The following is a 15,596-nucleotide window of genomic DNA, read 5'->3' on the forward strand; positions in this document are numbered from 1 at the left end:
CAGAAGTTGACCTTCAGAAGACAGGACAATGTGGGAAAGTTTGAAACTTCCTGGAGACTTGTTACATGGCTTTGACCAAAAGGCTGATAGTGATATGGACAATAAAGTCCAGGCTGAGGTGGTCTCAGATGGAGATGAGGAAATTCTTGGAAACTGAAGCAAAAGTGACTCTTGTTATGCTTTAGCAAAGGGACCGACGGCAGTTTGCCCCTACCCTAGAGATCTGTGAAACTTTGAACTTGAAAGAGATAATTTAGAGTATCTAGTAGAAGAAATTTCTAAGCAGCAAAGCATTCAAGAGAAAGCAGAGCGTAAAAGTTTGGCAAATGTGCAGCCTGATGATGCAATAGAAAAAAAAAAAAAAAAAACATTTTCTGGGGAGAAATTCAGGCCTGCTGGAGAAACTTGCACAAGCAATGAGGTGCTGAATGTCAATCACCAAGACAATAGGGAAAATGTCTCCAGAGTACATCAGAGACTTTCACAGCAGACCCTCCCATCACAAGCATGGAGGCCTAGGAGGGAAAATGCTTTCCTGTGCCAGGTTCAGGGCCCCCCTGCTATGTGCAGCTTATGGGCTCAATGCCCTGTATCCCAGCTGCTCCAGTTGTGGCTAAAGAGGGCCAAAGTATAGCTCAGGCCATAGTTTCAGAGGGTGCAAGCCCAAAGTTTTGGCAGCTTCCATGTGGTGTTGAGCCTGCGGGTGCACAGAAGCCAAGAATTGAGGTTTGGGAACCTCTGCCTAGATTTCAGAGGATGTATAGAAAGAGCTGGTTGTCTAGGCAGAAGTTTGCTGCAGGGGTGCGGCCCTCATGGAGAATCTCTGCTAGGGCAGTGTGGAAGGGAAATATGGGGTGGAAGCCCCCACACAGAGTTCCCACTGGCATACTGCCTAGTGGAGCTATGAGAAGAGGGCCACCATCCTCCAGACCCCAGAATGATAGATCCACACACAGCTTGTAGCATGCACCTGGAAAAGCCGCAGATACTCAATGCCAGCCCATAAAAGCAGCCAGAACGGTTGATTTTATGCAGATTTTATGGAGCCTGATTTCCTAAAAAAGCTCACTAATTCAGTGATTACCAATTTATTGGCCACAGATTCCCAGGTACCTCAGAAATCACTGAAAGGGTCTCTGTAAGTCCATGGAGTCTCCAGGCATCATCTAGAAACAGTCATATCTCACACATACAGATATTGCTGTTTTTCAAATGTATGTAGATGAGTTGTAATTTAGGAGTTTTACAGACTCAACAGGTACTAAAAGTAATACTTCAATCATATTGGAGGTTTATAAAAATGTTTATAATTTTTTATTAAAATGTAGATTAAGTTAGGAAACCACTTCATTAGACCAGTTGTTATCTAGGTCTGAGCCATCCAGTATGGTAGCCACATGTGACTATTTAGAGTTAGAATGAAATTAATTAAAAATTCACTTTCTTCAGTTTCCCTAAGTACATTTTAAGTAACCACATGAGGCTAATGGCTAAATGACCAAAAAGTGCAGATATATAATATTTCCATCCTTGCAGAAATTCATGCTGTTGATGTTGACACTTAAGATGAATAAAAAGTAACTTAACCATGAAATGTAAATTTAGCAGAAGTCAGTCATCTAATTTATAGCATAACAGAGAGAAAAGAAATTGGGGATGGTTAATCAGTTTCTACCCTTGTTCGGTGAACAAATACATCACTTCTTCATAAAGAAATAAATGAGATTTATTGTTTTTTTTCTGGGTATTGCCTGGATTGTAAATGCTTCTCCCACCTCCTTATCCCAACCTTCTTCCTTGTAAGTTAGTTACTTGATATTGGCAAATGGCAACTATGGAGACTAGAAGAAACACAGAAAGAAAAATAGTGGGTCCAAAACTGAAGAGAAAAAGAAGTGGCATCTACAGGATCTCCAGCTAGGGGATGAAGAAGATGCTGCGAAGAGAAATCCCAAAGTTGTTGCAGTTCAGTCCGCTGTGCAGAAGGCTCAATCCTTTCACAGGTGTGTTTAGCTGCAGTCTGGTGCTTATTCCATTGATTCTTTTTAAATAGTAAGAGCCTTTCACAGGTGACATTTGTATTCACAAGTCTAGTCCAGCTCCAAAGGACAAGGAGATGCATGGTATGTGACTTTTACTAAAATGTGAGAAGCCTTTCCCATAGAAGCTGCCTTGCCTCCAGCATCTGCACACTGGTTGGTGTTTCTCACCCAGGATAAAAGAATTTACAGAATTTGTTTGTTCCTAAACTTTAAACTGTTTCTATGGTGATAAGTGTGCTTTCCCCCTTGGATATGTTTCACGTAGTTGTAATATAAAATACAAAAATTACAATATGTAATACTAACATAGCTTTATTTAGTGAGTCCTTGTGATATTCTTAGCAGTGGACTTTAAACGTTATTCAACTAAATCCTTCCAGCAGCCTCACCGGAGTAGGAATCATTCTTGGCCTCATTTTATAGATAAGAAAACTGAGGTCAAGAAAACGAGTTCCCTCCAGTCATATAACCAGTAAGTAGGAGAGGCAAATTTAACTACAGAGCCTCTGCTCTTATCTGTTATGATGCACTGCTTTGGTATTTACTTTTTGATTTTTTAAAAATTATTAAAATCACTCATAAAACAGTCAGATTTAAGGAGTGTTTAATTTTCAACTCTCTATACTATTGAAGTCATCTTGTTACATCTTTATTAAACAGTAATTATTTGGATAGGGGCCAGAAATTAACAAGTTAATAATTGACAAGTTAATTATATTTATATATTGTCTGTTGTACCTTCTATAAAATACACTAAAGTACTCATATCTATAAGTATACTAAAAAAAGTCTACTTACGAGGTTGATACCTTTTACTCTATTTTGAAAGTGAGTTTACTTTTAAAAAAAAAAAAAAAATGAATAGGACTCAGGATTTGAAGACAAAAAACATCGTATTCCAGTGGTTGATTGAACTCCACTAGAGCCCCCATCAATAGTGGCAGTGGTGACGGGGTCCCCAAAGTTGGAAAGAGCACTTTGATATAATGCCTCATTCCGAACTTCACCGGGCAGAAGTTGACCGAGATCAGAGGCCTTGTGACGATCGTGTCAGGTAAAAGATGCCAGACACAGAGTTGGTGTGGTTGTTGTCATCTGAGGGACATGCGTGTGTTTGTTGTTTACTTGAGTGGAGCATGTTAAATATTGTCATATTATGTTACCTCTCTTATACTTTTACTAAGTTGGCTATAGCGTCAGAAAAGGGTAAGTTCCCGGAGATAAGGATGTGATACATATCTTATCCTGACTGCTCTATGGCTCTACCAAGCATGTTCCTTGGAAGGGCCTAGCAGGCCTGGTCACTGTGAACACATCATTTAACAGAGAGCACGTACCTCCTATGTGCCAGGTGCACATTCTTGCCCTTATGAAGCCACATGCTGGTGGAAGTGCACGTTTTCTCTTTTCCCTATGAGAATTTGTCAGCTTTGGAAGATGGTGGCCTTTCCAAGTTTGAAGGAAGATGAAATAAACTTCCAGTGGTAGAATGGCAATGCACACTCTGAAATCTCTTGTTATTGCAGTAATATAGTTAGATTGAGGTTTTTCTTTATCTTTGGAGCACCCATATTTTGTTTTCCTTTTTTTGAGACAGTCTTATGCTGTGGCACAGACTGGAATGCAGTGGTGGGATTACAGCTCACTGCAGCCTCAACCTCCCAGGCTCAAGCAATCCTCCTACCTTAGCCTCCTGAGTAGTGTATGCCACCATACCTGACTAATTTTTCTTTGCCTCCCTACCTTTTTTTTTGAGACAGAATCTTGCTCTGTTGCCCAGGCTGGAGTGCAGTGGCACGATGTCAGCTCACTGCAACCTCCATCTCCTGGGTTCAAGCTATTCTCCTGCCTCAGCCTCCTGAGTAGCTGGGATTACAGGCATGCGCCACCATGCCTGGCTAATGTTTGTATTTTTAGTAGAGATGAGGTTTCACCATGTTGGCGAGGCTGGTCTCGAACTCCTGACTTCAAGTGATCCACCTGCCTTGGCCTCCCAAACTGCTGGGATTAGAGGCATGAGCTGCTGCACTGCGCCCGTCCTCCTTTTTTTTGTTGTTTTTGTTTTGGAGAGATGGGGTTTCCCCATGTGGCCCAGGCTGGTTTCAAAACTCCTGGGCTCAAGGGATCTGCCTGCCTTGGCCTCCCACTGTGCCCAGCCCATATTTTCTTGACCATTTTCTTATAACCTTAATTTAGAAATGATTATCGTTATGAATATTCTGTTATATTATATTTGAGGATGTTTGTAGCTATAGTGGGAATACGGGAAGTTTTTGTTTTTTTTTTTTTTTGTGGAGCACTCATTTATTGAGGAGAAATTCCATTTACAAACAATTTTATGGTAGATTAAAATAAAGCAAATACTAATTCCAACTGTATAAGTATGTAACAATACAAAATAGATTGTTCTAAATTCTTTTCTTTTTTTATTTAACATTGATGTCTCCCTTGCCTTTGAGAGAAAATATTGCATTGCAAAGCTGATGGGTGTTTGAGTGAAAAAATATATATCAAACTCATCCTTAATGTAACCTGGTGATCATACTTTGGCTGATATGAGATTGGACATTCGCTTGGAGATGAGCCATTTTATTAAGCCACAGTGACCTCCTCTCTTCACTAAATTTGAGTGGAAGATAAACTTCTTCCAGAAATTAAGTGGTAAATTTTTGGAATGTTCAGAATCGGTACCTTTTATCTTTTTATTCTGTTATTAGATGTGTATGATGGGTTGCAAATAATTTATTTACTTTTGTCTTTTTTTTTATTATATTTTAAGTTCTAGGGTACATGTGGATAACGTGCAGGTTTGTTACATATGTATACTTGTGCCATGTTGGCGTGCTGCACCCATCAACTCGTCAGCACCCATCAACTCGTCATTTACATCAGGTATAACTCCCAATGCCATCCCTCCCCCCTCCCCCCTCCCCATGATAGGCCCCGGTGTGTGATGTTCCCCTTCCTGAGTCCAAGTGATCTCATTGTTCAGTTCCCACCTATGAGTGAGAACATGCGGTGTTTGGTTTTCTGTTCTTGTGATAGTTTGCTGAGAATGATGGTTTCCAGCTGCATCCATGTCCCTACAAAGGACACAAACTCATCATTTTTTATGGCTGCATAGTATTCCATGGTATATATGTGCCACATTTTCTTAATCCAGTCTGTCACTGATGGACATTTGAGTTGATTCCAAGTCTTTGCTATTGTGAATAGTGCTGCAATAAACATACATGTGCTTGTGTCTTTATAGCAGCATGATTTATAATCCTTTGGGTATATACCCAGTAATGGGATGGCTGGGTCATATGGTACTTCTAGTTCTAGATCCTTGAGGAATCGCCATACTGTTTTCCATAATGGTTGAACTAGTTTACAATCCCACCAACAGTGTAAAAGGGTTCCTATTTCTCCACTTCCTCTCCAGCACCTGTTGTTTCCTAACTTTTTAATGATTGCCATTCTAACTGGTGTGAGATGGTATCTCATTGTGGTTTTGATTTGCATTTCTCTGATGGCCAGTGATGATGAGCATTTTTTCATGTGTCTGTTGGCTGTATGAATGTCTTCTTTTGAGAAATGTCTGTTCATATCCTTTGCCCACTTTTCGATGGGGTTGTTTTTTTCTTGTAAATTTGTTTGAATTCTTTGTAGGTTCTGGATATTAGCCCTTTGTCAGGTGAGTAGATTGCAAAAATTTTCTCCCATTCTGTAGGTTGCCTGTTCACTCTGATGGTAGTTTCTTTTGCTGTGCAGAAGCTCTTTAGTTTAATTAGATCCCATTTGTCAATTTTGGCTTTTGTTGCCATTGCTTTTGGTGTTTTAGACATGAAGTCCTTGCCCATGCCTATGTCCTGAATGGTATTACCTAGGTTTTCTTCTAGGGTTTTTATGGTATTAGGTCTAACATTTAAGTCTCTAATCCATCTTGAATTAATTTTCATATAAGGAGTAAGGAAAGGTTCCAGTTTCAGCTTTCTACTTATGGCTAGCCAATTTTCCCAGCACCATTTATTAAATAGGGAATCCTTTCCCATTTCTTGTTTTTCTGAGGTTTGTCAAAGATCAGATGGCTGTAGATGTGTGGTATTATTTCTTAGGACTCTGTTCTGTTCCATTGGTCTATATCTCTGTTTTGGTACCAGTACCATGCTGTTTTGATTACTGTAGCCTTGTAGTATAGTTTGAAGTCAGGTAGCGTGATGCCTCCAGCTTTGGGAAGTTTTGATAGAGGTGAGGACATTGGCCTGCAGCTGAACAGCAAGATCATGGTTATCATGGAGCCTGTCAAGTCAGAATTTTTCCTGTTTGAGCACTTTTATTCATCTGGGTACACTTTTGATATTATTTAAATTTAGAACACAGCAAGGAAAACAGGATGGAATTTATTTTATTTTACCAGTTTTCGCTTATAAAAATGAACTTCTGGTACACTCCTATAAACGTATATGGTGTTTTGCTGGATGCAATTACAAAAATGAAAATTAGCGTTGATGGTTACAGTTTTTTCAGGGTCTTTTTAAAGTAAAGCTTTCATCTTTTCACTTACAGGTAAAAAGTGCAGACTCACCATTATTGAATGTGGGTGTGACATTAACATCATAGTTGATCTGGCTAAAGCAGCAGATCTAGTAAGTCAGCAGGGGCAGCCTGGGGTGCTGATGGAGACTTACGGCATTGTGATAGGTTATTTACCCTGTGATGAAGGGAAGAGAGTTTTATGATTATTAAAGGAATCATGGTCATCATCAGGGATACAGTAAATGTAACTGAATTGATGATAATAATAGTAATAAATGTTATTATATTAATAATAAACATGGAATGTGCACAATGACATGTATTCCAAAATCTTAGAGCACATCACAGGATGGAGAAAACCTTTAATGAACACAGCTAATAAGAGCTCATTAATATGTGTACATAGATATGTAAAAATATATCATAGTAAGTGTCATTTCTTCTTGGACCCTTCCTGTCACCGTGCTGACTGCTTTCTACAAACTTGGCTTACATAGACCCTTGATACACCCTTGAGATGAGTAGGCATTATCTGTAGCTTACAAAAGATGAAATAGAGGCTCCCAGCAGTTAAGTAACTTGTGTGAGGATGGGACCTTTCTTCTCGATGGTTCCAGAACCTTCATCCTTAATGATAATGCTAAAGTACATGAATTGCCTGAAGAAGTGGTCAGAGTTTATCAATAGAAAATCTAGACAGTACTCAGTGTATGGAAAATGTACACGCTCTTGCATTTATGAAAATGATAATGTTCACTATTTCTGATATTCTATTAACTACTTAGTTTAATCAAAGATGGGCATTTCTTTTTCCATATTTTGTTATTTTTAGTTTATCTGTGGAAAGATAAGAACAAAAGTGTATTTAATATTAAAATTACAAGTTGCCAGTAATCAATTCTGAAATTATTTTGCAACTTTGAAAGTGTCTTAAATTTTAAAAATTGGTCTTATCTGCTTATATTTTCTTATAGACTACCATTCATTATAATCTTACAGTGTTTTGACTTAATTTTAAACTGGTACCTATTTAAAAAATACTCTGAGCAATTGAGTTATACAAGTTGACATACAAGATAGAGGTTTCCACTGCATACTTCTCAAAAAAAAAAAAAAGATCTTTTTTTTTTTTTTTTCCTATGAGGATATTGAAACAAGAAGTTGGTTTTCTGTACATATTTAATATATTTCATTGGTTATCACTTGCTTCCCATTCTTTGGATGTCAGAGACCTGTTATTTGGCTTAAAAGTACATTGCAGAAAACTTCATTTCTTTAAATTAGGATTTCTTAGGTAAGGGCCAGGTTAGACCCAGCCTTTTCTGAGTTGCTTCTCATGCATTAAAATTCTTAAAATGGAAGTTTATATCCTAGTGGACATTGTCTTATGGTTGGCTTTTAGAGCAAGTAAGAGGGTGGTGGTTTCTCTGTCTGGGTGATGCCTATGTAGTCATTTGATTTAGTCTGGAGTGCGACTTTTCTGTCAAGGACCAGAGAGTAAATATTTTCGGCTTTGTGGATCATATCTCTTGCAGCTACTTAGCTCTGCAGTTGTAGTGCACAGGCAGCCATAGACAATATGTAAATGAATTAATGTGGCTGTATTCCAATAAAACTTTGTTACAAACACAGGTGATGGGTGGATTTGGCCCATGGGCCAGTTGCCAACCCCTAGTGTAGGTGGTCTGTTTTGGTAATTTCTTTGAGAAATGATGTGTTCTGTTTGTAGGTACTGATGCTTACAGATGGCAGCTTTGGGTTTGAAATGGAAATGTTTGAGTTTCTAAACATCTGTCAAGTATACGGTTTTCCTAAAATTGTGGGAGTTCTCACCCACCTTGACTCCTTCAAGCATAACAAACAACTGAACAAGACAAAGAAGCAATTAAAACACAGGTTCTGGATAGAAGTTTACCCTGCAGGAAGAGAAATAATTGTTGGATACTAACAGTATAATCCTACTAAAACAGACTGAAGAGGGCTGATGCAGTGGTGCATGCCTGTAATCCCAGCAATGTGGTAAGCAGAGGCTGGTGGATCACTTGAGGCCAGGAGTTTCGAGCTCAGAGCAAAATGACCAAACCCTGTCTCTACTGAAAATGCAAAAATTAGTCGGGTGTGGTGGCATGCACCTGTAATCCCAGCTACTCAGGAGGCTGAGACATGGAATTGCTTGAACCTGGGAGGCAGAGGGTGCAGTGAGCTGAGATCGTGCCACTGCACTCCAGCGTGGGTGACAGAGTGAGACTCCATCTCACCCATCTCACCAAAAAAAAAAAAAAAAAAAAAAAAAAAAAAAAAAAAAAAGACTGAGGAGGCATTGCTAAAAGTCTCTCTAGGATTTGGATTCGGCTCCTGAATTCCCTTTGTGTATGTGTTCACAGTCTCTGGAAGGTTTCCCTCAAGAGGGTGCTTATTCTGGGTCTCTTGGTGTATCTCACTGCTGCACCAGGCAGTGTCTGGCTGTTTTGGGATCGGGACTTAATAGAGTACATCAGAAGTTTCTGCCAGTTACAGGATCGGGCACTGCCCCTTCCTTTCCATGCTGCTCTGGTCCATCAGCCACAGAACTGTTTCTGTGCTCAGATGCCTCACCTCGCTCTCCTCACCATACTTAGACAGATGAACCTGCTCAGCTGCAGAGCAGTCTGCCTCTGTGGGGTTCTAGTAAGTCCTGAAAGAAGCCAGCAAGGCTCTGGAAGCCTCAGAACAGTGGCTTTGCTGCAAATCTCCCTTCTTAGGATTGCTTCTTGTAAACAAGAAGAGCTTTTATTTTGTTGCAGTATTGATGAGAATTTAATTGGAATTTAATTTTTAATTTTCCTTTAATGTTTAGGGTGCCAACTGTTCTACCTTTCTGGAATGGTGCATGGAGAATATCAAAACCAAGAAATCCACAATCTGGGCCATTTATTACAGTTGTGAAGTTTAGGCCTCTCACATGGCAAACTTCTCACCCTTATATACCGGCAGAGAAGTAAAAAGTGATTGTAAACTTTTTCTTCCTGGGCCATATATTTCAAAGCTAAACAGGCTGGAAAAAGAAGAGTGGTAGGATTTATTTTGTGCCTATTTGAATAGTGGGGGTAGAAGTGTAGTTGATGGGAAATGTCTACTTATATCATTGCTCAAAGATGCTGTGCCTTTGGGAGTAAATTAATTATGAGATGTTTAGGAGAATGGGAGGACTTGGAAGCATTTAAGGCTATAGGATGTGGCCCCATCCTATGTTCATCCTCAGTTTTCAGTGATGCTGCCTTCATGCCCGGGCGCTTGAGTCCTCGTGTATGCCTTCAGTTTCCTTCCTTTGTGCTCTTCTTTGTGCTGTGGTTTTCTCAGCCTGGAATACCCTTTCTCCACCTGCCAGAATCCAAGCCACAGCAAAAATCCCGGAGCACAGGCTCACCCTCTTCCAGAAAGGGGTTTTCTGAATATGTTCTTCACTCTTCCCTGACCCCAGGTGGACATCATCTCCCTGTCTGGTGTCTTATGGAATGAATGTCACTTTCAGCCTAGAGACACAATTGTGTTCCTGCCCCTTTTCCTCTGCTGGATGGTGAACGGTGCTTCCTTATTTCTTCATTTTCTAGTTTTCTAAATGACATGCTTAGTGGACAAGAGTGTGATGAGTCATTGACACATGAAAGGAGGTATAAGAACTTTTGGCATTCATTTCTACTGTATGATTGAGTTTATTTTTCTAGGATGGAAGATTTGACAAACCCAGAGGATATCCAAACAAACATCAAATGTGACCGGCAGGTGTCACTTTATGGTTATGTAAGAGGAGCACACTTGAAAAATAAAAGCCAAATTGACATGCCAGGTATTCTCTTGTTGTAGGACATACTAGAATTACACATAGGATTCTTGGGATGGCTTTATTTCTCAGAAAAACTGAAAAGTGACCAAACAAGGGAAGATGGCCTTGCTGGACGTTTTAAAAGTAAGCCAGCTGTGTGTAGGCCTGCAAAGGTGTTATCGAATCCCCTCTTCTCTGACCTCTTGTCTTGTAACTAGAGGGCCACTGTTTCAGTGTGGCACAATGCCCTTATTTAGTGTCATGGGTTAAGCCCTTGGACTATGGCTCGTTTTTAACCCCCCAGTCAACAGTGGATACTTCTGACTTCTTGTCAGCTGAAGCTGGCTTTTTGGATCCTGTCTTCTAGGGGTAGAAGATTTTGCCATGAGTGACATCGGTTTCCTCTCAGACCCTTGTGCTCTTCCTGAACAACAAAGGAAGCACTGTTTAAATGAGAAGGAGAAGCTGGTTTATGTGCCTCTTTCTGGGGTGGGGGTGTGCTGTGTGACAAAGACGCTGTCTATGTTGCCTTGGTGGCAGCCACAGTTTTCAGGCTTCGGTGAGACGGGAGTCATTGCTCTGAACTCTCATTACTCTTTCTGAATCTGTTTTTTAATCACAAAAAGTAAGGTACTCAGCTTTTACTTATTGAAGATTTTTCTCTTGTACTTATAATAAAGACCCAAATGCATATTGTAAATATATAGGATAAAAATAATACCTTTTTTTTTTTTTTTTCATTTTACCAAGCAGAAGAGTCCTGTCCTCCAGGCCTCCTTGATCCATGGCCCCAGCGCGGGCCCTGCTGCCATGTGGCACCTGCACAGCCCATCCCCCTTTCTACAAAATCAGTGTGCTTTCCAGTTCTCATTGGTCCTTTTCTCATTCACAATGGTCTCCTCATTCTGTATTTTAAAGTGGATTTTAAATGTTTATTTCTTAGTTCTGTAGTTGAATTTTATTGGGTTAAAATCAGGATTATTTAAAGATGTTAGAAAAGCTAGCATTGTTGTAGCACTGGAACTGCGATTTTTCTAGCTAGATGTTTAGATTATCAGGTTACAGACTCCCTGAAGTTTGGAAAAGTTTAATGAAGATGGGGATCCATTTCAAGCTTTGTTCTAAGGATTTTCTTCTCTGCTTTTTGAGGCATTAAGAAAGGTTCTCAGGAAATGTGTCTAAGATAATTTTGAGAAATTGAGTGAAACCAGTGTCTCTCCAGGATCTTTGTGCTTTCCTCACGTGCCTTTTCTTGGTGGCCTTGACAGGACAAGGTGGGGCCCACCCATGAACTGGTCCAGAGTCTCATCTCCACCATCTCCACCATTGATGCCAAGATGGGTTCAAGTCAGGTGACGCTGTTTGCTGGTTCCAAGCCACTTGGGTCAGAGGATATAGATAATCAAGAGGAAGTCTGCTTTTTTTCTATTTTTAATAAAAAGATACATTTTAGAAGGTGTGTAATTCTGCTATCATAACACATTTTGGTGGGATTCATTCTATATTGTTTTGTTTTTCTTTGTGTATGCATGTGTCTCTGAGGGCTTTTCACTCACCTGACATTACGAGGGAGTATTTTCTTGAAATAAAATACACGACGCATTTTTCAACAGACCCCAAATATTCTTCAAATACCACACCATCTTCCATAGGTTACTTTTTGTTTTTTTAAGAGACCTAAGGGCACTCCGCTTTCTTTTGGAGGCCAAAACACTAGAACAGTCAGGGAGTTTGTGGCTGTCCAGAAGCCACATGCCTTGCCTCTGAAAGTTTTATTTAGATTATGTTGTATTATCTCCCATGGGTAGGTTTCCACTGATATATGGCTTATGTGAATTATTTCTCAGTCTGGGTTGGGAATTTGTATACCTTTATGCTTAGTGGATGTTTGCAAAACATTGGTTATGTTGGATTGATTGATGACTCCCAGTAAAATTTATCTGAAATTTTTGAGATTACCTAGTATGTAATTTGTTACAGTGTGCATAAACTACCTAGCACAATGCCTGACAGATACGAAGTGTTCGCCGAAAGATCACTCTTTTATAATGAGTGTTGTTAGCTACTTTCATTTTTCCATATCCTTTTAGTCATCCTTGTCTACAAGAAAATTCTCTTCTAATACAGTTATAGTTAAAATACATAATTTTATTTCTATATTCTGAGCACTTCCTTTTTCTATACAGTCTTCATGTAGTCATCATTTTGTTATTATTGGGGTATTCTTTTTTTTTTTTTTTTTTTTTTTTTGAGACAAAGTCTCACTTTGTCTCCCAGGCTGGAGTACAGTGGCGTGAACTTGGCTCACTGCAGCCTTGAACTCCCAGGCTCAAGTGATCCTCCCACTCCAGCCCCACAAGTAGCTGGGACTACAGGAGTGTGCCACCACACCTGGCTAATTTTTTAGTTTTTTTTCTAGAGATGAGGTCTCACTATGTTGCCCAGGCTGGTCTTGAACTCCTGGGCTCAAGCAATCCTCCCGCCTTAGCCTCCCAAAGTCCTGGGATTACAGATATGAGCCACAATGCCTGGCCTATTATTTCTGTATTCTACCACTATACCTGGCCTATTATTGCTGTATTCTAACTTATCCATCTCTTATGGTATGATTTTTTGTTTTTTTCTAATTTGTGTTTTCATAACTTTACATATCTTGCTATGTTAATTAGCTTTATACAGTTTTTTTTCATCCTGTGATTTTAGCCTCCTGATGATTCTTGTCTGTCAATTATGGCACTGGTGACTTAAAATGGATGTTCTTCCTCTGTCATTCCTCCTACATTTGTTAGCCGGCATTTTTAACAAAGAGCTTTCACTTCTCCCCTTTATTTTGGTATCACTGCTGACTAATGTACTTGCATTTTTTTCCATGGGTTATTTTCCATCACTATCATTATTCTTCCTGATGCCTATGCTGTCCCAGATTTGGCCACGGGAGCCTTCAGCCTGTCTCCTGTGTCCTTTCAACTGTCTCTGTTAGTCTTTGAGCATTTCTTCCTTTCTGACAAAACAAGAGGATCCAGGCTCATTTTGCCCTTTTCCTGCCTTGGGCCTGGACTCGGCCATTTCTCTTAAGGATCATGTGCTTTTAGCTTAGAAATAAATCAGCTTTCCAAAAGATCTACAAAACACTAACTTCCTTTTTAAGTGATTTTTTTCTAAAATTAGATTTTTTTTTTTTAAAAAAAGGCTTATTTCTTTATTCTCCCTATAAGTTCTTTTGAAGTATGCTGTTAGGGAACCATGCCTGAGTTTGTTTATTAAATGTTCCAATTTTTATCAGATCATTTTTTCCCTATGCTATGTCATCTTAAACAATTCCTTGACATTTTCTATTTCTTTATGTTTTTGTTGACTATATTGCCATTTCTAGATTAACTGATTAATGTACAAGTTAAATTATTTTGCATTTCCTTGGTAATATAGGCTGTTGATGTCAAAGGAGGAAAAACAAATGGACTTGAAAACTGGCCAAGTGCATCAGAAAGCCATTTTTGGAGATAAAGATGAATCTGGAGATAGTGATAATGAAGAAGATGATGAAATGTCTGAAGATTATGGGTTGGAAAATGGCTCTAGTGATGAGGAAGCAGAAGAGGAGGAAAATGCTGAGATGACTGATCAGTATATGGCTGGTAAGGGCGTCAAACGACAGAAACTTGAAGAGTTGGAAGAAGACAGTGAAATGGATTTGCCAGCATTTGCTGACAGTGACGATGACCTTGAGGGGAGCTCAGCGGAAGAAGGGGAAGCAGAGGAAGCTGATGAAAGCAGTGAAGAAGAGGACTGCACTGCAGGAGAGGGGGGCATTTCAGGATCAAAGGCTGTTGGAGAAGGTAGTGAAGCAGGGCTATCACCAGCGAATTGCCAGAGTGACCGTGTGGATCTGGAGAAGTCTTTGCCGATGAAGAAAGCAGCTCTCCCCACTTCCGATTCAGGGCATTGCACAGCTGAAGAGGCGTTTGCATCGGAAGATAAATCTAAAGAAAGCTCCTCACTTGGTGCAGAGGAAGAGGACTCAGAAAATGAAAAGGCTATTAGAAAAAAGTTTTCAAAGTCTTCTCAAGTGAGCAGTGGTCAGAAACTGGGGCCAAGGAACTTAATTGATGAGACCAGTGATATAGAAGATTTACTCAAAGAGGAAGAAGATTACAAGGAAGAAAATAATGATTCCAAAGAAACCTCACGTAAGCTTAAATTTAGTTGGTTACTGCTATGAACTTGGCTGTCGAAGTGCTACCCAGTGAAATGTCTACATTTGGGGATCTGTTGATTTGGAGATTAACTGTTGAAATGCTGCATTGTGGATGGATCTCAAGGTAGGGGAGACACGTGAACAAGCCTAACTGGAGGTTGGCATTGGTCATTTCAGGTGCCCTCAGGTGGAAGGAAGACCTTTCCAGAAAGGCAACTGAGGGCTTTCTGAGGCAGCAGCAAGCAGCTTCAAACCTCCGAAAGCTTATTTACGGGACAGGTCAAGAATTCTGGTTCAGAGCTGGAAACGTTTTAGTTTCTCTGATTGTTTTCTGAAAAGGAGATGAGGGAATTGGTTGATTGGGCTGGTATTGTTGACATCCATAATTGCTGGCCATCACATTTCATATTTGGCAGATTAATCATCAGCTTATGAGGACCACACTTTGGTCTTATGAAGTAGACTTATGGGTTTGTTGTAAAACTTGATGCAAATACTGTCCATTGCATCATGTTATGTCCCCTATTTAAAAGTCCTTCATGAGAAACTTTTTGAGAATTTGGTGCTAGAAAAATACTTCTGACCATAAAAATATTTATTTTTTCCTTTCTGAGAATGAGAACCCTATATAACACAGTTTGTTCTCCCTTTTGCCCTTGTCTTCTGATTTCACGCTTTATTAAACTTACCTATATGTTCTTTCTGGTAGAATTAATGCAAAAGTAAATAGATAGTGGTTAACTTTACATTGTGCTCCCTGGTTACTGCACGATGAGATCAAGGCCACATGGTGAGACATTTGGGCTCAGCACACTGAGTTGGGAGGGTTGTTGTGAACTGATTTTCATTCAGGTTTTGTCTAAGTACCCTTAGTGATGAGAGGCTCAACACTCTTTAGAGCTCTTCTTTAATCATCTAAAGCTCTGCTTTTAAATGTCCCTTCCCTCCCTTGACCCCTAATAGTCTCGTTCCTCGGCCTCTTAGCTGCTGCTGTGCAGGAGTGTAGGAGCCCCACACATGTAGAGCAATAGCTTCC

At 39.8% G+C, this 15,596-nt stretch overlaps 1 pseudogene; it reads left to right on the forward strand.

The window, feature by feature from the left end:
* Positions 1–15,596, forward strand: part of LOC119622918 (ribosome biogenesis protein BMS1 homolog) — a 65,161-nt pseudogene that overhangs the window by 13,116 nt on the left and 36,449 nt on the right.

This window comes from Chlorocebus sabaeus, chromosome 9, assembly GCF_047675955.1.
Source record: "Chlorocebus sabaeus isolate Y175 chromosome 9, mChlSab1.0.hap1, whole genome shotgun sequence".
NCBI classification, from domain to species: Eukaryota; Metazoa; Chordata; class Mammalia; order Primates; family Cercopithecidae; genus Chlorocebus; species Chlorocebus sabaeus.